Here is a 24,181-nt window from a genome sequence, read left to right on the forward strand (position 1 = left end):
TTTATGCATGTTGTGTAATTCACTTAGCTTTTAACCAGTATATCTTTTTCTCCATATTTTTTAAACTAAACTTATTTATTTTATTCATTTTTTATTTTTGGCTGCGTTGGGTCTTTGTTGCTGTGCACGGGCTTTCTCTAGTTGTGGCGAGCAGGGGCTACTCTGTTGCGGTGTGTGGGCTTCTCATTGTGGTGGCTTCTCTTGTTGCGGAACATGGGCTCTAGGCGTGCGGGCTTCAGTAGCTGTGGTGAGCAGGCTTTAGAGCGCAGGCCCAGTAGTTGTGGCGCACGGGCTTAGTTGCTCCGTGACATGTGGGATCTTCCCACATGGGCTCAAACCCGTGTCCCTGCATTGGCAGGCAGATTCTTAACCACTGCGCCACCAGGGAAGCCTTTTTCTTCCATATTAATACCTCCCTAACCAACTCTTAGCTGTAAATTCCCTGAAGCAAGGGATCTGTCTTATTTTTCACCATATAGCACTAAACTTTTGATATAATAGCAAAGAGGAAAGGAACTAAGTTTACTGGAGCCTAATATATGCTGGTACTATGTTGAATGGCTTTCTTCCCCTCAGATTTGTCTCACTTAACACAGTAGGTATTTAATAAACGAATGCTGAATGTTTAGTCACCCAGCTTCAATAAAAAGAAAACTGTAAAGAAATTGATAGAAAAATTTGTGGATTCAGTAAAGAGGGAATCAGATTTTTTACCTTCAAAATGCCTTTGGGGTTGGTGGTAAAATCTAACTAAAATATCTTATTTATTCTATGAGGGGTGTTGGTAAACAAAAACTGTTCTCAATTAGCATGGAACTCTATTTTACAGAGATAAGTATAAATCAATTATCTATAGAGCATAAAGACTCGTGGAAAGTCTACAAAATGGACAACAATATTTTGGGGCTTACCATCCAAAAGTACCTAGATTCTAAAAATATTGTTCCTGAAGACACGAAGGCAGAAGGATGTGTCTTGAGAGTTCCCAGATTTCCTCATAGGAACACCTTGAGAGGACAGACACAGAGCATGCTGCATTCATCTAAACAAGGCATTGCCATTCCTAGTCACCACCACACACCCCACCCACTTGGTCTTCTTTGGGAACGGCCCATAGGCTTTGTTGTATGAAGGCTGACTAAGGCCACGAAACATGAAGACCTGACTTGGGATGAGGGCTGAAAACCTATTCACCCAACTGTTATGGACTTTGAGTTGTTCCCGCCTGAAAATCATCTTCAGAATCTCATTCCCCCACTTATTAGCTGAGGATAAAGCAAATGCAATACAGTGATAAGGAAAACACAGCACAGACACAAGCAGCTACTGAAACAAACCCTTGCACACACATGCATGCACTCACATCTATCTAACTAATGATATGCAAACAGAAATAATCGTTTCTATGATATTTAAAACAAATTTAGCCACTAAATATATCAAAACAAGCAAGGATCTGGCAATAAAATATGGTAACATTCCAACAAATAGCCTTAGGCAGGTGACTTGTTTCTCCTAACTAGAAAGTTTAGGCTTTATCAAAATCAGAAAACACTTGTCAGCAGAACCCTCAATAACATTTCTATCCATTGAACCTCTTCAATTTTGTTACTACTTTGTTTCTATTCCAAAACTAGTTTCCATTTTTAAGGGTAAAAGAATGATAGTGAATTAAGAGCAAGGGGAGATAGGAAATAAGTAAGTTTATTATATGAACTTTTTCTAAATTAGAAGTATAGAAGGTACACAAAGAACCCAAGCCGGCTTTTGCGTTGAGAGCATTTTTTGAATGCTGTGAACTTAATTTTAGTTTTTATGGCACCATAGGGCACAGAGGACAAAGCCCAGGGTCCTCCCTGCCCCACATAAAGTTAGGATTACAAACAGCTAAACCATCATTGTAAAGGTGGCTAAGAAACAAAACCAACCTCCAGGAACGATAAGGAAAACTACTTTCCTTGAACTATGGCATTGGTAGAAAGGGAAGAAATAAACTCCACTGAGAATTTATAATAACAAGCTACCCAACATGAGAATTTGCAGCCCAAATTCACACTACCTGGGTGGTCCAAAAACAAAAAATAAAAAGCTTAGAGATTCTGGGCTGACAATACTCCCTGGCACCTGGCAAAAACAAATGTAAATCCTCTCTAGAGGAAGCCACCTTCAACCCAGGGTTCAAAGAATTCCCACATATAAAGTCTAAGATGTATGAGTTCATATTTTTTAAAAAATCCCAAAACACACTAGAAAATAATGCATAATGACTGAAAGCTAGAGAAATCAGAATCAGAACTGTTGATAAAGACCTCAGATATTTATATTATCAGACAGTGTGTAAAACATACTTAATATATTAAAGATAAAAAAGGGGATTGAAATTTCTAGTTAAAAGAGTAACAGACTATAAAAGGCCAAACAAATTAGGAAAAAAAAATTGGAAATGAAAAACTATAACTGTAGATCAGCAGTGAGAATTAGTGAACTGGAAGAAAAATCTGAAGAAATAATAAAATGCAGCCTGAAGAGCTAGAGACAGAACAAGCGAAAGAATAGTTAAAGGATATGAAGAACAGAGTAAGAAGGTCTAACGTATCTAAGTTTTAAAAGGTAAGGAGACAAAAAATTATTCAGAAGCCATATTTGAGGAGTTAACATTGAGAATTTTCTAGAAGTGAGGAAAGAAACTGATTCACACATACAGGAATCTTAATGAAGCCCAGAAAATATAAAATAAAGAACTCTATACTTAAGAATATCATAATGAAATGGCATAATATCAGAAGACAAAGGAAAAATCACAAAAGCAGACAGAGAGAAAAGGAATGACAATTAGACTGATGATTGACTTTTCAACACTAACATGGGAAGCCAAAAGTCAGAGGAATATTACTTTCAATGTCCTGACAGAAATGGTGTCAACCTAGAAGTCTATATACTGTAAAAATCTTCCTAAGAACAAGGGTAAAATATAGACATGTTCAAATAAATAAAAAGAGAGAGTGTGCAAAAAACACACTTCCACTAAAGGAACTTCAAAAGTATGTATTTAGATTTGAAGGAAAGTGATCCCAGATGGAAGTATGGAATAAAAGAAGGAATGATGAGCAAAGAAAGTGGTAAATATGTTGGTACATCTAAACCAACATTGACTAAAAGAACAATAATAGATAATGATAATATCTTATGGAATTAAAAAAAAGAACTAAAATATATTTCAACAGTAATATAAAAATTGGGAGGGTATGCTTGAAGTGTTCTGAAGTCCTTAAAGATTTTAGAGGATTAAAATAGTGATTAGCTTTAGACTTTGAGAATTTAACTTGTGAAGTAGAATGATAGGCTAATTAATTCTTAATAGAATAGAAATAATATATAACTTCCAAAGTAGAGAGGGTGAAAATGAATAAAAATAAAATCCAAAAGAAGCCAAGAAATGAGATAAAACAACAGCAAAAAAGGTGGTAAAAAACAGAACCATCAAATAAGACGACAAAAGTAAAACCAAATACATCAATAATAACTGTAACATAGACTAAATACTCACATTAAGAGACAAAGATTGTCAGACTGGATTAAAGCAATTCTAACAATAATAATAATTCCCAACTGTATGCTGTTCATAAGTGACTCAAACATAAGAATATAGCAAAACTGAAAGTAAAAGTTTGGAAAAGAGACATCATCAAGCAACCACTAACCAAAAGAAAGGTTATACAGCTATGTTAATATGAGACAAAAGGGACCTTAAGGTGGAAAGCATCTATAAAGAATCACTATATAATGTGAAGAGATTCCATTTTCTAGGAATAGTTTAAACTTACATGCACATAAAAATATGGTCTCTAATAACTATAGCAAGAATTGACAGAAACACAAGGACAGACTAATTCACCACCACAGTGGAAGAGCCCAACACACCTCTTAAGTCATTAATAAATCAAGCAGACAAAACTCAGCAAGGTTACAGAAGATTTTAACAACATAATAAGCAAGGTTTATTTGTAGCGAGGATGATGTTCTTAACTCCTACAGAATATACAGTCCCTTTAAGCAGATAGGGAACTTGTACAAAAACTAACCACAGTGGGACCACAAAGTAAATCATAACAAACTTCGAAAGGCAGATAACAACTGACCATATTTTCTGACTATAATGTAATCAGTGACAAAAAGATCTCTTCCTCCTGTCCCAAAATATATGCTTAAAAATTAAGAAGCACAACTTTGAATAACTCATGAGCCAAGGAGAGGGATCAAAGCCCAATAAAATCACGGGGAAAAAAACAAACTAAAGTTCTTAGCAAAGTTATTTTTTGTGCTGAAATTTATGAAATCTCAGAACTGACCCAATGAAGACAATCACAGAATTTCTTTTCCCTGGAAGATGAAAAGTGAAGATAAAATTTTGTCTCAACAAAAAGCATTCTGAGAACTTTCTCTTCTCAACTTTACCTTCCACAATCAGTAAATAAAATTGATGATAGCTAAGTAGTTAAGAAGGTGAACCTAAAACATAAAGAACCTCCTTCCAGTGTCAGTAATGGATCAAACAGGTACCTCTGCAAAGGACATCATCAAAACAAACAAACAAGCAAACAAACCAATTCATTTGTTCATTCGGCAAGTCATTCATTCATATTCAGAGTTTGTGTGTATGATATAAGCAGCTTGGGAGATCTTTACCCAGCTACCAACTTTTTCTCTGGGGAGAAGCTTTGATAAATCATAATTACTTATCAAGTAAATGGCTCAAGAGAGCCATTCTTTGAGCATTCTTTTAATAAAAGTAAAAGAAATTCTACTTAAGTAAGACATTATACATCTATTTTATTTTGATTCTCAAAAAAGACCTTTAAAACTTTTCACTAGAGGCTACTCCACACCCTCACTTGTCCAAGGATTATATCTAAAAGAAGCATTAACATATGAATGTATAACAAGGCCCTAATTCTACTTTATGGATATTGCAGCTCAATATGCAATTGAAAAGAAACTTTCCAACAAAACCACTTAAAACTGCTTTCAGTATATTACTCAACTGCTCAAAAGCTGCCAATGGCATCCTACTGTCTACAACAGTAAGTTAAAACCCAAACCCCACTGCTTGAATTTTAAGACCCATTTATAGTCTGGCCCCACCCTTTGCGACCACTCTCTCCTCCAGGGCTGCAGTGTACACCACTTGTACAACTGTCTGCAGGGGCCCCATACTGCTCAACAAGAGCCAGTCAGTGACTACAGTCAATCCAGGGTCCCTTTGCTCTGCCATTCTCCTTTCTGGAATTACATACTCACCCTTCAAGGTCCAGATGAACCTTATCTTCTGTTATGAAGCCTGCCCGGATATTTCTAAGTCTAATTGATACTTTTGTAAAAATTCTTACTTCACCAAACTCAGCATCCCAATTTAATATTAATTGGTTTTTGGCTTTTGTTTATTTGTTTCTTTTATCTACCAATCAAAATCTAGGCAGGGTCATGCTTTATACTCTCTACCCCCGTCACCATGAACTCAGCACAGTGATAAATACTCACAGAAGGTGCTCAACAAATATATGTTGAGTGATTCTTAAAAGAACGTGGCCAATGCAGACTAGGCCTAACTTCTGTATGCCTATAAGTCATCACAAGAGCCCCCACAACAGTATTCCCTTTGACATTGCACCTCCTTCAATTTAGAAGGGAAATGTAATATCTTTTTCATTCGCTCAATTCCATTCCAGTGAGCAAGTATTATGAACAAAGGTTTAATATTTTTCAAGATTTTTCATCATATTTTCTCACTGGCACTACCTAATTGGAGAACACAGGCCCTTTCAGCCCATCAGGAGCATAAAAATTCTTCAATGTTGTACATGCGAAAACCATGCATCAGCTGCTAATCCCCCTTCCATCCACCTTGCTACTAACATATTGGCATAAATGACTGATGATAATCCTCATTCACAAAAAGTGCTATTAGTTGTTGAAGGTCACAATGACTGGACAAAAAGATAACACATATAGGCTTTGGGAAGTAGATTTCCATTCCTGATCTAAAAATTTGAATTTTACTATTCTTCATTTCCCCTTGTAGTTGTTAGTGAACATACATAAAAGTGTGAATGTGTACTTGTATAGCGTGTAGTGTGTGTGTGGTTATGAGCAAAGAGGAGGAAAGAAAGAGGAAGAGAGTTAGACATATGTTCCACAAGGTTTCAGCAAACAACAGCCATAGTTACAGGATAGATGGATGGATGGATAGATGGAAAGATTCTGATTTTAACCAAAAGTCAGTCAGCACCTATCAGAGGTGAAGCAACCCCTCAGCCATTTTCATATTTTGAGTCTACTGATATACTAAAAAGAGGAAATGAAAGACCAATGTAAGTTTATGAACTCATGCTAATTTTATTTTATTTATTTAAAAAATGATTTATTTATTAATTTATTTATTTTATTTTTGTCTGCATTGGGTTTTCGTTGCTGCACGCGGGCCTTCTCTAGTTGCGGTAAGCAGGGGCTACTCTTCATTGCGGTGTGTGGGCTTCTCATTGCGGTGGCTTCCCTTGTTGTGGAGCACGGGCTCCAGGTGTGCGGGCTTCAGTAGTTGTGGTGCACAGGCTCAGTAGTTGTGGCATACGGGCTTAGTTGCTCCGTGGCAGTGGAATCTTCCTGGACCAGGGATCAAACCCGTGTCCCCTGCATTGGCAGGCGGATTCTTAGCCACTGCACCACCAAGGAAGTCCCGTGCTAATTTTAAATATTTGCACTTAGCAAAGAACTTTGAATTTTTGTATTGAAAGGTAAGGTAATGAAATATAATTGAGCTATTCATAGGTTTTGAAAATTAATTTATAGCACACTCTAAGTGGCATAGACTAGTAATGAGACAAATAAGCAATCTTATTATAAACTTATCATTTCTGTCAATCTCATCAGAGTATATCAGCACTTGGAGCTAAATCTCAGAGTCCAAATTTGAGGTCACTCAGAGTCGACACCAGTGACTCTCCAGATTCCCAGTGTGAGTAAGTGAGCTGGAACATGGACATTCTGGCATCACTAGGGCAGGAGCCATTCATGGTAACTGAAAATTGATTCTATGTGTTTCAAAACTAAACTGGATCAGTCTTCATTAGAATTGATTATATTTAAAAAGAAACCAGCTCTATTTTAAGTTATGTTTTGCCAAGAGGCAAGTGTTAGGAGGAAACTCTGCCCCTGCAGTTTTTACTCCTCAAGTCCTCAGGCTGTCAGAGCACTGTCCTGACAGACTTTTCCCTACTTGCATGATTAAATACACCCCCATGGGGAAATTTCCCTAGCAAATAATATTTGTGATCAAGGAAATTAAAGAAACTTGATTAAATGGAAGAAAAAATAGTTTCCACATCAAGAATTAATCAGTATCATGTTGATTTAAAAGTACAAGGCCAAAATCTATCACTGCAAATATGATCCCACAGTATCCTGCACACACACTTGGCTCCATGGATATGAAATAAATGGCACAGAAAATAGACAAAAAGCTAACAGTCAATGAGTGGGAGTACTGTGTACACGATCATCATCTCTTTTTCTTGCTGGATCCAAAGCACTTCTTTGCAGTCATTTCCTCATTCAGCAGGTTTATGGAATGCCCACTATGTGCAGGGCATTGTGCTTGTCCTCATATAGAATCTCATAGAGAGGGAAGGAGGTTTGAAAGATCAAGGTAGAGGGCTGGGCAGAATAATCACCACATATTAGGCTCTCAATAAATGACAGCAATTCTTTTCCCTTCTCTTCCCACTCCTTAAATCTTCTTTGAACCATGAAACTTAAGTCAGAGGGATTTTAAGAATATATTTGATAGGATTCTTAAATCTATGTCATAATCTGAAAAGATAAAGAACATACAGATTCAGAAGTTGGCAATAAATGAAAACAGTTTAAAACACAGTATGGTAGGATTTTTAAGTGATCCTTTCAATGTGATTTCTATTACTTACTGTTGTTTTGATGCTTATAGTGCCGTAAATAATTAGAGAGGGAGAGAAGAAGACAAGAAGGAGGAAAGAGAAGAGGGGAAGGGAGGGTGGAGAACAGAAAAGAGAGAGAAGAAACTGTCCAAAGCAGAAACACTTCAGAGTTCTGCAGCAAAAAAGGCACCACACACTGGCCTGAGCTCTGCCCCATCTGCGTGTCCCTGAACAGGCTACTGCACAGCTTGAGTTTCAGTTTCAGTTATTCAGTTATAAGATGAGGGAAGCTGACCAGGTGATCTCCAAGATCCATTCTCACCCTACTATCCCACGGTGCAAGCATAATGAACTAGGTGGCAGATAGGAGAGATACAAAGCTCTATGACTCCAGGCTTAGAACTGTTTACCCCCAAGACCAAATTTTACTACAAGACATTGAGTATGATTTCTACCAGAGGTTGCTGAAGTCAGTCTGCAATTCAAACCCTGGTGCCACTCTTCACTTCCTCTGCGATCTTGCACAGGTTACTTCACCTCTCTGTTCCTCAGTTATCTATCCCACAGGGTCATTATGTGGATCAAAGTTAATATTATATGTAAAGCATACAGTTCATGGCATCCATTAAACAATAAATGTGTTATATATTATTGTTGTTATTATAACAAAGATATAATATAAACAAAACCAACATAGGATAGAAGTGATTAACCCAGATTATCATGGGAGCAGTGCATGATGAAAATACTTAGGTGTGTGGTTGTTCATTAGGAGGCTGGTGATCAGTAAGCTCAATGACACAGTAGTTTGATGTGGTTGCCTAAAGTGCTAAGAAAATTTAGGTTTACACACACACACGCACACACACATACAGAGAGAGTCTGTAAGTCTATAAAGGGGAAGTAACTATACTTGGAAGTAACTTGTTCATTCTGAGCACCAAACCATTAGACACAGGGTGTGAAACAACTCAAATTATATCAAATAGGAACAGCTGACGATTGAGGACAAACTGTCTTCAAATATTTAAAAAACTGTCATGTCAAAGCAATGTATTTGTTCAATATGGCTCCACAGAAAGATCAGGAATGTCAGTGGAAGTCAGAAAGCCAATCTTTAGTTCGGAATGGAATGGACTTGTTGAGGAAGTAACAAATCGCTGGAGCTCTTCAGCTCTAATGTCAACTTGACTGTGTATGCACCAACTCCCAGAAGAAGGTTGAAATTCTCACTCGAGAGAGAGATTTCAATTTCAGGGTGAACACAAGACTTTTGACCTCCCTCCTGAACCTGTATTTTATGATGTAAATTGGATGCCTAGTGGCATAAATTATAAAAGGATTTCTCATATACAGAATAACCAGTTGGCAAGCATACAAGACAATGCTGTTAAATAACAGAAATAATTTTAAAAGCTCGGATCTCTCCATTAAATTTTTGACCAGAGTTGTCAACCCATTACCAATCTTGGTGGCTTGAGTTGATATACAGATCTTTAATTTAAAAGAAATGCAACAGGGCTTCCCTGGTGGTGCAGTGGTTAAGAATCCACCTGCCAACGCAGGGGACATGGGTTCGAGCCCTGGTCCGGGAAGATCCCACATGCTGTGGAGCAACTAAGCCCGTGCGCCACAACTACTGAGCCTGAGCTCTAGAGCCTGCAAGCCACAACTACTGAGCCCATGTGCCACAACTACTGAACCCCGTGCACCTAGAGCCCATACTCCACAACAAGAGAAACCACCTTAATGAGAGGCCTGCGCACCGCAACGAAGAGTAGCCCCAGCTCGCTGCAACTAAAAAGAAAGCCTGTGCACAGCAGCAATTAAGACCCAACTCAGCCAAAAATAAATAAATAGATAAATAAAATTTAAAAAATAAATAAAAGAAATGCAACAAAAATATTGCATTTTTAATCCATAAAGTGGATAACTTGCTAATTAATGTTCCAAATTAGTTCCATAGTTGGTATAAACCTAGGTACATTACACTAATATTAATTAGGATTTCAGACACATTCTTTTTGACACATTCTAATCACATTGTTTAATTAGCCATTTTTGACTTTTCATGTTTCCCAGCAGAGACATGCAGACCCATAAAACATAGTGGCTGGATCAGCAATTTACAGTTTGACCTTAGGGCAAGTCCTTTTAACCTCTCTGAGATCCAATTATCCCATCTACTTAAAAAGGGAGAACAAAGAGTGGTAATAAGCAGAGTAGATGTTTTTTAAGGCCTTTTATACTATAAAATGTGATTTTATGAAATGATTAGCCTTCATAATAAAACTCAAAGCACATTTCTTATTTCTTAATTTGTTGCGTCATTTTCCCCAGTGGAGACATCTTTAGCCATAATGTAGGAAAGTGAAGCATTTAGTCTATAACACCACCACTGACTGCTCTGTGAGATAGCTTTATTCTGTCCTTCTGGGGTTTGGAAGAAGTTGCCTGACTGAGGGAAAGGATTTTACAACTAGAAGACACCTTCACATCAAGTAATAATCAACTATAAATAATGGACAAAGCAGAATCAGGGACAGGAGGGAAGAGCATAAAATGTCTCTTTCATAAAAATAACCTTAGAATGAACCATTTTACTCTCACTTTTTTTTTACTTCCTAAATGCTTTATTTCCTTAGGTCTTCTAGATCCATTTCAATGAGTTTATATGATTAAAAGTTTATCCTCATGCATTGTTATATTTGAGTTTCCAATGATAAAAGAAAACATAAATTCAACTCACCCATCTGTTTCACCCTTAGTTGGCCAACTATTCCAATAACATTCTAAACTGTTCCAACGGCTTCCAACTAAAAAACCTGTTCAATTGTACTTTATTTATTTATTTATTTATTTATTTTATTTTTAGCTGTGTTGGGTCTTTGTCGCTGCATGCGGGCTTTCTCTAGTGGCAGCGAGTGGGGGCTACTCTTCGTTGTGGTGCAAGGGCTTCTCAATGCTGTGGCTTCTCTTGTTGCAGAGCATGGGCTCTAGGCACGTGGGCTTCAGCAGTTGTGGCTTGCAGGCTCTAGAGCACAGGCTCAGTAGTTGTGGCGCATGGACTTAGTTGCTCTGCAGCTTGTGGGATCTCCCCAGACCAGGGATCAAACCTGTGTCGACTGCATTGGCACTGCGCCACCAGGAAAGTCCCCAATTGTACTTTGAACCCATAGGTCTTCCTCCAAAAATATTTAGCCTGAAATCAAGCTCCACAACTATACAGAAAAAGCTGTCAGAGTAGTTTCTTTTAAAACGCATTACTTAAAAAAGACACGGAGTACCAACTAGTTTACAAGGTCCCTTTAAAAAAATGGATTGAACAAAGTATTAAGAACAATCTGTACTGGCAAGGGACAAAGCAGATGACCTAATAGGTCTTTTCCATCTAATTTCTGTGATTCGAGGACTTTTTTTTTTACTCTTGCAGCAATACTTGTGAGTTCAACAATTTCCCAAAACTATTATTAGTTACCAAGGAAACACAAAATGTTTATAGGAATAAATAAGCAAATGGACTGGACCTAAATAGCAGGCTTTTCCTGCTTCCCATGTAATAATCTTATCATGGCGTCATATTATCAATCCTTCATTCTCCCCAAGTCATTCTGCTCACTACTGGCATTAACTAGAGTCCCATAGTCAACTCATAGCATCCCACATAAACCAAGAATAGGAGGTCTCTGATCAACAGAAGGGTCTCCATTAAGTATGGACTTCCTTGTTGAAGAAAAACCATGGTGATGTCAGTGGTTGGCTTTATGACCACCATTTCTAGGGAAAATATGCAAATATATGCTTTTAAATGACCCAATGTCTATAGAAAAGCCAGGAACATTAATATAAAAAGGTAAAAAGTAAGAAACAATACACAATTATGGCCCAAAGTATGAAAACAATTATGCTTTACAAATGCTTAGAAAGACCAAAAGGAAACACATTACATGGAATTGTTAATAGTTGGCAGTATTCATGTGGTAGAACTAGTTGTAAAATGTCTTTTCAACTTTTCTGCATTTTCCAAATTATGACATGGGCACTGAACTATTTTTAAGTTAATTTTTAAAGCCACAAAATGGCATTCATTTTAATGTTAATAAAGGGCTTCCCATTCCCTGACATTACCACTGACACTGTTGCTATCAGCCCAAGTTAACTCTCAAGGGGATTGGTACCTTTATAAAATCAAAGTCAGCTAAAGTAAGAATAGGAATAGTTGAGGAGCCTCTGGAAACGTCAAGGACTATGGAGGCCTGGGACAGGAGATCTGGGCTGCAGGTAAGAGTGAGACAGTCTGTATGTAAATTCAAATTCACTGCAGCCCATTAACTGCTGGTTAAGCTCTGGGTGCACAGTGTAAGTGCTGTGCTGCCTGGGGATGTGGTATATTTCATGCAGGCATTTATGTGTACAGAGCGAGGCACATATCACCTGGGGAACAGAAAGAAGAGTGAAAGGAAGAGGTAGGTTAGAAAACTGATTGTCCCTGGCATGGAGAGAAGCTGCTTTCACCCTCAGACTTTCCTTTTGGTTCTATGTTCCACAGTTGCCCACCTGTGGTGCTCAGTCTCTTCAGCCTTCCTCCAAAATTGTGTAGAAGCAGAGAAGCGATCAGTTCCACATCTACGACAGGCTTGCCCAATGCTCAGAGGCAAAGCCGTTTTGCAAGAAGTCTGTGCGTGAGATGTTAGAATGTTCTGTCAGGAGGAATATCTTAGCATCAAAGGCTCACACTCTGGCCAGTCCAACTGCAGGCTGATGCAATGCAGGACCACAGCATTCTGCCTCTCCCCATGCCATCCTGGATCTATATCCCCACTCTGTTCAGCTTCTCATAACAGCACCACACCCATAATAAGAATTGCTGTTTTTCTTTGCATGTTATAGTGTTTCCACATATACTCTTTTAGACGCAAAGGAGCAAACATGTCACATGCTGAGTGAGTGTTACCATCCCAAAGCTTGCAGCAGAGCTTCCAGAGAGCAGTGCACATTGCCACTTACCTGATGAAAGAACCAATAATGAAAATTGTGGGCGGCTCTAGAAAAGGTTCAGCTAATTATGAATACTGCTTCTCTGGCACTTATTCAGATGACCAAAAGACTTTGCCAGTCACAAGAAGAAACAAAGGCAGGGAGACAGGACAAGAAAGAAAATACGAGCAGTCACTTCACAAAGAGAAAATGGCTCTGACATGCTTAGTAACACATTAATGTTATTTTAAGACAGTTAAATAATTGTGGACACTACTACTAACATTGGTTGCTGTGGTCATTGTAATAACCTCCTGGCAATAGCTTAAACCATGGGAAACTGCTGATATTCAACTGTTTTTGGCTATCTAACAAAAGAGACCTCATACCGTTCAATCAAATGGATACATCCTAGTTTCCAGCCTTGTCACCTACAAACCCTTCTTCTGCATTAGAAAGCAATTAGCTTGGTAGAAAAATTCCCTTGTGCCATTTCCAAATGATAACTTAAAGCTATTGCTGATTTAGACCATAAATTCAGCTTACTAATTGTAGAAAGGACTTTCATTTGCAGGTATACTTATTTGTAGGAAATTCCTGATTATAAAATGAGAAGAGTCATATAGCAACTGAATAGTAAAATTTTCAGTAAAAAGTAAAACTTTCTCAGCCAAGACTGAGGCACAATCGTCATAACCCTATTCTTTTCATAATAAATATATGTCAGAAGCTAAGAGAACAAAAATTGCATTGCAAAGAGAACGTTGATAGGAAAAGGAAAGGAGATAAACATCTACTCATGTGGCCAGTGGAGCACAATGCCAATGGCTGGCTGGAGTGAGCAATACAAGACCCAGGGTGCCCTTGTGTCACTTAGATAAAGATTCTGCTTCTTCAAGACCTTTGACTTTCATCTATTGGAGAATTTTTATAATATTCCAACTTTATTAGAACATGTTGCCAACATCCTCAAGAAATCTATCTTAGTAAATATACAAATCCACTATGTCTCTAATGTAAACAACACTCCCTAGGGTTATTCAGCATACAGTCAGGGTGGCTCTGGTGTCTGGCCTACGAAGAGTGTGAGTTTTAGTTTTCCTAATTCAACATCAGTCTGGAAAATAAAGACACAAACTTCTCAGTTAAATCAGAATATTTCTTTACTAGCAACACTTCTGAGAGATTCTAAGCAAATCCTTAAAAGAAGACAAGACGAAGGCTGTATATATAATAACACTGGTTCAAATTTTTGCTTTCCTTACTTTACCAGCAGTGTGACCTTGGTCAAGCAATTTTACCCTTCCAAATGTGTTTCATCATCTGAAAAGTATGGATAAAACCACCTTAAAATGTGTTATGCAGATTAAATGATGGAGTGCATGTAGAACATTAAGCACAGTGACTGGTATGAACTAAAAGCTCAATAAATGAGAGTTATTATTGATTCCTGAAGAGAGTGGCCACATACCATGACCTCAGCTGGAACGCTGAGTCATAGCTGTTTCAGAGGCCAGTGCTTCAGTGAGTAACAGCACAGGCAAGGAACTCAGAAGTAGGAGTACTAATCTTCTTTTCTCTTGCTTCGAGAACCCTAGACAAGTCTTGTAGCCATTTAACTTCTCTAGTCTTCAGTTCCTTCAGCTAAAGAAAAGGAGGAAATAATACTGACATATTTACAGGGAAACTGGGAAGTCAAAAGCATGAACATAAATGCAAAGCATGAGTACAAACGTATAAGAAAGAAATAAATGGTAGTGTCAAATGTTTGGAAGCCTCTGTATCCATCAGAGGGGAAAGGAGGCAGAACAAATTACAAAAATGCTAGCTTTGGGTAGAGGTACTTTATGTTACCAGTTTGGAGCTGAGATTCAGGTGTTTATGCTTCATGCAACTTTCATAACAGTCATTTTATCTCATTTGTAATAAATCAAAGCTAGTATAAAAATCTCAAAGGATATTTAATCAGTACAAGGCAAGCATAGGAGACTAAAAATATTTAAATACACTTCATAAGTGCATTTAACAAACCAACATCTAAAATGTTAATACGAAACTGCAAATGAAATATTAAAACTTAAGTTCAGCTGAAGAGTATAACTTCTCTTAAAACAGTATATACAAAAAGCAGGGGTTAGTTTAATACATTTCTCAGTAGACAGGTAGAGTGATCTAGAAGAACTGTTAAAGTGAGCCCACAGTTTATTAAAGATGATACATGCTTATTTTTGTGCCCTGCATCTTTTCTCCATGCCATTTTTGCTAACTATAAATTTTCTGCAACCAGTCTTTCTCTACTCCACACTAGAGAAAAGAAACAGGCAGACTATTTTCATTATTTCTGTTTGACAAAGCATATGGAAACAATAATTCTACAGACATGTACATTATAATAGGAAGCAATCCTATTTTAATGTAATTTTAAAAATTAAATAGACTCAAGTTATTTAAACTACTCAGTTTATTTGAAACTCACAAATGAGGCAGCCACGTCTCTAATTTACTTAGCAGATTCATATAGTTGGCTAGGACTTTAGAGATTACTTCTCTTATTGATGTGCAAAGCATTTAGGAGGCTAATTCTCATTTACAAGAAAAAGTATTTATACAAGTAAATCTGCCCCTTAGTAAAGGGTAACAGGCTTAATTCAGTCATATTTGGTCAGTTTCTTTTTTCTTCTCAGGTCTTTTTTATTTTGTTTTATTTTGTGTGCTGGTAGAAAAGAACAGATGAATTAAAACTGGTTCTAAAGTTCTATTTTTATACTTTGTCTTGAAAGTACTGCACAAAACATTAAATTTCTTTAATAAATATTTTCCCTGCCATATAAACTGATTAGTTTCAACTACTTTCGTTAAAACACAGGCATGCATAAATGAGGAACAAGGAGGTTCTCTCAGGAAAAACACTGAAAAAAATAAGATTTCATCTGGCCTTCCCATCACCACTTGAAGAATTGTTTGGTAGTTACATCATCAGGAAATAAAATACTATCCTCTGAGGACCCCTACTCTTTACAAAGAGGAAAGAGAAGGTTTGAAGTCTAAATCACTCCCGGAGATGTCTCCAAAAAAAAAAAAGGAGACTAAGACTTCTGGCTTCCCTCTGCCTCCTTCTTCCCCAGCAGCAAAAAAACGAACGTAACAAAAACGTATTTACTAAAGTATAAATACGAATAACATGATGTGTATTTAAGAATCCCAAGCAATAACAGAAGCTTAAGAGCCCCAGAGGGAGAAAAGTTACAAGCGGATCAACCCTGACCCCCAATGACTCGATCAGCCCGGCAGGAGGGCGCCAGCGTCCCCGGCCCGCCGCCCATTCCCCTCCGCGGGGAGCCGGGACCGACGGTGCGTTCACACGGTCCGAGGTCCGAGCGTCGGCGGGGCCAGGGCGCGATGCAGCGCCGCCGCCGCGGATCTGGCTGTCACCGGCGCCCCCGCCGCCCGCGGCGCACACGCGGAGTGCCTTATAAGGCAGCGCAGTGACGTAACGCCCATAGGCCGGGCGCGCTCGGCGCCCCGCTCGCATTGTTCGGGCGACTCCCGGAGCGCGCACAGCCCGCTCGCAGCGCCGCGCGACTGCGGCCCCCGCCCGGCCCTGGCGCAGGCAACTCAGGTAAGCCCGGGAGAGCCGCTCAGCTCCAGCAAGGGGATTGCTGTCTGAGAGCTAGGCAGTCTGTAGGTGGCTTTTAAAGTTATCAGCATCACGAACTAGACAGGTTTCGAAAAGCGCGTCCAATGAACTCTAGGTTCAAAACCTTTCCCAACTCACACAAAACCTGAAAAAACTGAAAAGTTTTCTCCGACAGAGAAAACAGATTTGGGATTTAATTTTAAATGTAGAGAGGTGAGGGATGACTATATATTACAGACGCCTTCCAAGTAAGCTATACATGGTATCCTGCCTGTATTGAGAAATCTTTGGGGAAAGGGTGGGGAGAGTATATTGTGCTACAACAACTCTATCTCCTGATCTTACCTCTCCCAGGACTCAAACTCCTTTAAGTCTTCTTACAAGAGCACAGTGCGAAACACTACCACAAGGTAGTGGATTTGTTCTCCCCCCCGCCCATGCCCTCCCCCTTTTGTAAATCTTCATATAAAACTCTAAAAAACCCCTGTTAGGAATACATCTTGTAATTAGGATGAATCTAACTTAAAAAGTAAAGCACTTTTTAAGCTTCAGAAAATCCTACAAACGCTATTCTGTCTTAAAAGCAAATGTTAATTAATTAGGACAAGAAAGTAACTCAGTGTTGAGTTCTAACTTTACTTCGACTCCAGTCAGTGGGTAAATGACAAACTGCAATGCAAATTAAAGATAAAGCTAGTTCCTCTACAGTAACTTGTTGGACAATAGTTTATTATGTAGAAATACTAATTTAAAAGGTAAAGCCTATAGAAGAATTTTGTTAATCAGTGGCGTTTTGAACCATAATTCCTTACATCTAAACCCTGAATAGACTATTGCTATAAACGAACCCTTATAGTATGATAATTGAACCACTGGCAGCTGCCGAAAATCTACATATTTTACTTTACTTTTCAGAATAAAAATCAGCAAAGGAATTAAAAATAAAATATGCTATGTCAAATTTAAAACACTGGAATAGGAGATGAAAAAATGATTTATCACTCAAACATTATTTGGTCTGAACATATGTTGTAAAACAAACTTAAGAAAAAAAATGTGTGAAAGAACTGTTTCCCTTTTAAAATAGTCTCTATGTTTTACTTATCATTTGAAACATAGTTTTTTACCTGCTCAAAATTCGGGATATATCTGTATTTCTAGTAATTTCTGTGGTTGAGTTTTTAAAAGTATATGACATTAGTGCCTGCCATTTTTGCTTCACAGGAGTTTTGTTTTATTTGCTAATTTTGTTTGAAGCAATGCAAGTCTTTGGTTTTAGTGTACTAAAAGAAAAATTATATGTTACTTGGCCTGAAGATAGGCTTTATAAACTGCAGGTTAGTACTGAGAAGTAGCATTTCCTCAAAACTATTATTTCAAACATAGGGAAGCCCTACCATAATGATAAGAGAGGGGGCAACACCCAGGTTACTGGGGAGAAGTACAGAATATGCAATAGAAAAGTTGTTTATTTGATATAGGCTGTAATTGGAAACTGAAAAAATTCCTATCTTGGGAAAAAGGTATTCGACTCTTTTGAATCTAATAGAGGAGGAGGGAAACAGAAACCATCAATTATTGTTTCAGCTATACCCAAAGTACCATCTGTACCATAAACTATAGCTCAACTGTTGAAAATCATAACCTCTATCAAAGCCCTAACAGCTGTTTCCCAGAGTCTGCATTTTATTTTTGTAAAACAGGCAAGCATCACTTTTAAAACAAAATTTTAAGTGACACACTTCAACAGTCCACACTTTTTTTCCATTTATTCACTTTAAAGCATAGTTCAAAGAACAATCGCCCATTAAAACCCCTTTTAAAATTGAAAGTTAAAAAAGATTTATTGTGGATACATTATCTCACAGTGGGCTCTCAGTGAGCACTTCTTAGTCCTTGGGATAACTTACATGATGGAAAAAATGTTTTGGGTTGAATGAATATGAATTTTTACATCTCCAGATAAAGCACATATTAATTTTATAATTAATAAATTCACTTACCTTTCTATGGTGATTAACCTTACCCGTTAAGCCCTGGTATTTTTGTGATATTTTCCTAATGTTGTGATGGAGTCTATAGTAACAGTCAATATGAAAATACAAATAAGCTTAGAGCTTCTCAATTTTCAAGTCCACTTGCGGGAATTCCCATTAATCTGCTTTCTCAAAATGCTGTGAACTTTGCTTTAGGGTTCTCTGCTACCTCTTCCCCTCCAAAAAAGTGCCTTTGGTAATAAATGGATTTTGAGGTAAAAAAAGTGAAAATGGGGGAGAAGAACAAAATTCCATTAATTGTTCTTAGGTCATGTTCTGTCTAGTGCTTCAGGGCAAAGGGAAAAAAAAAAATACAACCTCCTATTAAAGGGAAAAAGGAAGCGGGGCAGGAAGAGAACTGTTTATAAAAGCCGATATTGTAAAGTAATAATCAAAGGATGTAAAGCAATATTGGTCTCAACCTGCTTCAAGAACTGAGATGTTACCCACACAGCCAGTCATTATCTTTGAAAAATCTAACACACCTTATCCTCTTGGGCATATCATTAATTTTAAATGATTTTTAGAGTTTAGTTAATTTGCATTTGACTGTGAACTTAGCTTCAATATAAACTGATTTAGTTTCTGTAAACTATGTTTAAATAAGGATTTAAAAATGAAGAGACTCTGCATATTCAGCAAGCATCACAAACTTTCAAAGAAATATTTCTATGGCTGCCTTTGCCATCACTAGGGCCACCAACTCAATCACTTATGTTTAATGTGTGCTGCAAAGACTTTTAGAAATTCCTCTGGCCAGTCAGTTTCTACTTCGAGTGTGAGGTACACTAATTCCTAGCAGATCATCACCAACACTGTTCTAAGCCCTCTTACATTCCTCTTTTCAAAAACAGAGTTGAGATTCTCTCTCCCTGGCCTTCTTCTGCACTAACATTACCTCCGACTGGGAAAGCTGGGCAAATAAAAGTGGGGAAGGCTCTCCAAGGAAAGTTGCTTGGTTCTTTTTCAGATATGGGAGAAGGACTCCCTTTTCATGCTTGTTCCATGAGATTCTAATTTAGCAGATTAGATAGGAGAGCAGCAGTTTTCATTCTGAGCCCAAGAACAGAGGATAAAACATTAGCAGCATTTTTTCTCCAGTCTGATCACCCTCACATTCCTATGCCCTAGTGGTTCCAAAATAAGATTAACTCTTAAAGATACAATTATAATTTTTAAATGACTAGCTTAGGAAATGATACATTTGTGTGTGGGGGGATGGGTGAGGAGGTATGTGCAGGAGTAAGTAGGTAAGTGTAGCTATCATTGGGACAGGTAGAAGTTTACGGTAACTACCGATTCTAGCCTAGAGCACAGTCATTAATGAGTAAAAGAGTGTATATTTTGTCAGAATAGCAAACACTCAGTCCCACAGATGTGAGTTTGAGAAGTGCCTTGGTAAGTTCTTTATGGACAATGGGATGCCCCAGGCCCCAGAGGGTGTACACACACACGGACACAAACCTGACAGGGAACGTCCACGGAACTTTATAGCTAGAAGAGGCCTTGGAGGCCATCTGATCCAAATGCCTCATGTTGCAGAAGAAACTGATGTCTACAGTGCGACTTACCTCAGAGACACAGAGCTACTCAGAGGCAGAGCCAGGGCCCCTTGCATTCTTAGGCTATAGCCTGTGGTTTCTCCTTAAATTAATGTTAGGAAAAGATGAGAACAGAAGTCCCAGAAGAAGCCTTGGTACTGTAGGTGTTAATTTGAATATAAAACCCATTAAAAGAAAAAGAAAGTAGAAAGGTTCAAAGTTCTTGTTAATTAGTAGAAGCAGTAAGAAGACAAAGGGAAAGGAGGGAGGTGAAAATCAATACAGTTCAACCAGGCTACAATGGAAGAGAGGTGATAAAGGGAGGACAAAGAAAACAAATAATAAATGTACTTAAAGGTCCTCTGGGCAGCAAAGCTCACTCTCTGCCTAAAAGCTGAGAGGTGCCCTGCAAAGAGTGTATGCTCTATAGTTATAGTTAAAGCCATTTACGTCTGATCCACTAACTTGACAAGTGACCTCTTCGCAGCATCTTCCAACTACAAGCATTCTGCATTCCCTAGACCTCCCCAGCTAGTAGGTTCCCCTTCAAAACTCAGTGACTCAGTGCCGTTAAAACAACCCACCCAAAAACTTTAGAGGAAGTCACTGTGGGCTATAAGCTCCTGGAGATATTTACCTGCTTTACTTTCCTTCATACCATGCATTGCTACATGACATTAAATTATACATTAACTGCTTGTTTATAGTCTGTCTCCTGGACTGTAAACTCCTTGAGGGTCAGTTTTGCTACCAACTTTATCCCTAGCACCTGGAAAAAGACCTAGCTATAGTTAGTAGGTATGTCACCAGGCCAAGAAGGGTACTGGATAAATATATGAACAAATTACACCCTGGAAGCTTCTTATTTGGTAAGAAAAGAGTATTTCTGGAAACAGTGGGTTAGGAAGGGCCCCTTCTTCTAGATTTTGTTCAGGAGCTCAAAACAAGTCTCTTCCACTATTTGAAGTAACCATGTAGAATTGACATATAAAACACAGAAACCAGAAAACAAATTAGGCTCAGATGAAGTCGAGGCAGTGAAATCTGCTTTTACTATACAGTATGTGTTGTGTAGGAAGACTTCAAGTCAGATGCTTCTCTGTCTACCCACCTCCATCTACCTCACTTTAATGTCCTCCCAAAATAATGAGAATAAAGATGGTGAAAGAGTACCAGGTGAATTGCCCCGGGGCAAGAATGGACGTGAAGCAAAATATGAAAGAGCAGAGTGCAGTGTTTTTGTCCTTAATGAAGGGTATTCCTCTGTTTTTCCCTAATTTCTGTGCCTCAGCTGAACGCCTGGGAATTGCACTCATGGGGTCCAAACAGTTTGTCCTTGCAATAACTAGAAATTAGCAGATTGCCCTTTCCCGAGTATATAGTTTGATTCCAAAGTTTCTGTGGGTAGTCAATTCATCTGCCAGGTTTTACAGAAAAGGAAGAATTTTTCTATAGTTTCAAACTTAGGTAACGCCAGTGTCAACCTGTGAAACCAGCCTAAGGCTTGTAACTCCTCATCAGCACCAAACATTTACTGAGTGTCTACCAGACACTGTGCTATAAGTACAAGGCAGGACAACAAGCCCAGCAACTAAGTTCTCCACACACCACACCATGTCACTAACACAGCTACACCTACTGTGTTGATGACAAGGGCTAAGATCATCAGCAGCTCTTGCACAGTGGTTTCAATCATTGATCACTGTCCTGTTCGGGCTCTTTTTAAATGAACTGACTGATCAAGCAATATAGATAATACAGGTCAGCTGTATATAAAAATAAAGATAAACAATGTGGGACTGTTTTTTTTAAAAAATACAACAAAAATGTAGTCAGTCTCCAAGCTTGTTTACTAGTGACACTAAATTGATATGCACAAATAGTGTTACCTCAATGCTAAGACTAAAGTGTATGAATAATGGTTCGTAAATCAAGTTCTACTCTTCCTGGCTCTGCCATCCATTCTCTGCGTAAGCCTCCTATAGCCTTGGCTTCCATTAACATAAAAAACGGGAACAATGTCATCCACTGTAAGTATCTCTCAATACTGGGTAAGGATAGAATAGTGCACAATAACCTCTGAGGGAACTCTGATCACGTAGAGTCAAAGACTATATAAAAATATAAGCTCCTGATCCTATCATTAGAGAGACAAGTCAGCTAAAGAAAATGGGAAGAATGTGAGAAAAAAGTCCACTCTTAAGCCAGAGGCAAAATTCATGTAACTATAGCCCTTGAGCCTGTGAGAGCTCCAAATCATCCTACCAAGAGCAGCCGCAAAGATGAGCTCAGGAAAAAAAAAAAAAAGATGAGCTCAGACCTTCAAGATGGGTGACTCTGACAGGAGTAAATCTGCCAGATTTATCATATCTCATGGCCCACCAGTCTTGGAACAAAAGTTTAAAGGTGAACTAAATTTTCTCTCTCTTTAAAAAATTCTCTTTTAAGTGAATCAAAACAAAAACAAATCTCTGAGCAGAAATTATAAGAGGAATGTAAAATATTCATCACATTTGGTCTGATAAGACTTAAGTGACTGATGCTGTTACATTTGAAGAAAAGGATGGAGCTGCTTAGCCTAAGAGCTAGGGGAGACCATGAGAAAGTTCCTTCTTGCTGAAGACAAATGGCCTGCAGTGAGATGCTGTGCAAGTTCCTTAGCCTTGGCTTGTTAGTCAGTTAATTGGGAATGGCAGAGGAGGTGAATCACTCTATGGAGTTCTGTATAAAGTAATCCTTTGCTGCAAATGAGAAGATTATCTATTCTTTAAAAATAATATCAATTCATTTATTATCAAGAGAGTTAAACACTCTTTTTATTAAAAGAATCACATTATGTTTGAGGTTCAGTATTAGCCTTCAGGCTTTCATACAACTGCCTATATGGGGCAGACTGAGGTCTTTTAGATAAAGATGAGAACAACTTTGTTAAATGGCTGGGGTTCTACTCATCTCCCCTAAAATTATGCCTCACAAGAGTCTTCTTACGGTCTCATAAAATTCACTGGGCTGAGCAAAGATGCAAAGACTCACAGGCAAAGTTAAGATTCTCTGGCTAGTTTACCCCCATCCAGACTTATTTAAATTTGTCTCCAAGTGAATTCACTTCACTGAATGGTTCTCCCTCCTCAAAAGTGACAAGAACAGAAGAAACAAAACTCTACTTCTCCTTCTTCAGCTCTCATAATAATTAGAGTAAATTCTGAGAACTGTAGGCATCATTCAGCCTAAGAGGGAGTTATGTTCTCCTAAGAAATGGGTCTTCTCACCTCTCAAATCATTTGGTCATCAAGTATGTACCAAGTTCAGACCCATGTGGAGAATACAGAGGTATCAGATTCTTTAAGGAGCTTATAGTTAGTTCAAGAGCAAAACTAATATAACAAATTAGAAAGTAGTATAAAACAATACAGAGTATTTGTGTCACAAAACTGTAAGGGCTGTGGGAACTCAGAAAGGGGAACCAGCCAGGGTTAGACAAGTTAGGGAACATTCATGGAGAAGATGGAAAGTGAAATGTAAATGTAGCATTCCAAAAAATGATGGTATCCCTTGGAAGTCTACTGTGAAAAGGGAATATGAGGTAAAAAGAGAAAAAAGGCTTGATCCAGCCTCAGAACACCCAAAGTCTGATTTTAAATTCCATTATTTGGCCTTTAGAACAACCTGGACTTCCATTGTTATTTCAGTCCTTAAAGTGAACATTAAAAGTGATGATAAAGCAGTTGGCACAATGCCAGACCCACAGCAGACACTCAGTAAATGGTATCTATTGCTCTTCTAGGTATTAAGCCAGTCTGCCCATAAGAATGATGCTCCATCATCATTTGGTGCTATTGGGTTCCTCCAGGCTGAGGCACAAGGGGCTGTCTCAGGGCCAAAGAGGAGGTGCTTTGTAGGATGCAGTCCCAAAGAACTCATGTTTAAGCTTATTGGAGAGTTAAGAACTCAGGATTAAGCTTAGTGGAGAAAATCTATGTCTCTAGTACTTAACTTCAGCCACTCTGAAAAGTGAGGTTATCCTTTATCCTGATTTCCCTGCTA

The 24,181-nt window shown here is 38.3% G+C and overlaps 2 protein-coding genes across 4 annotated transcripts in view; one reads left to right on the forward strand and one right to left on the reverse strand.

The window, feature by feature from the left end:
* CMSS1 (cms1 ribosomal small subunit homolog) overlaps window positions 1-24,181 on the reverse strand; it is a 383,345-nt gene that overhangs the window by 309,611 nt on the left and 49,553 nt on the right. The window lies entirely within an intron of this gene.
* The window catches only part of FILIP1L (filamin A interacting protein 1 like), a 309,709-nt gene that overhangs the window by 242,755 nt on the left and 42,773 nt on the right, over window positions 1-24,181 (forward strand). The window contains exon 1 of one of the 2 annotated variants that reach the window (XM_059064845.2): window positions 16,283-16,542. The exons of the other annotated variant lie outside the window; for it this stretch is intronic. The gene's annotated coding sequence lies outside the window, so the exon portion shown is untranslated. Of the gene's footprint in view, window positions 1-16,282; window positions 16,543-24,181 lie in introns of those variants that run through there. 2 annotated transcript variants of the gene reach the window in all.

The sequence above is a fragment of the Kogia breviceps genome, chromosome 5 (assembly GCF_026419965.1).
Source record: "Kogia breviceps isolate mKogBre1 chromosome 5, mKogBre1 haplotype 1, whole genome shotgun sequence".
NCBI lineage: Eukaryota > Metazoa > Chordata > Mammalia > Artiodactyla > Physeteridae > Kogia > Kogia breviceps.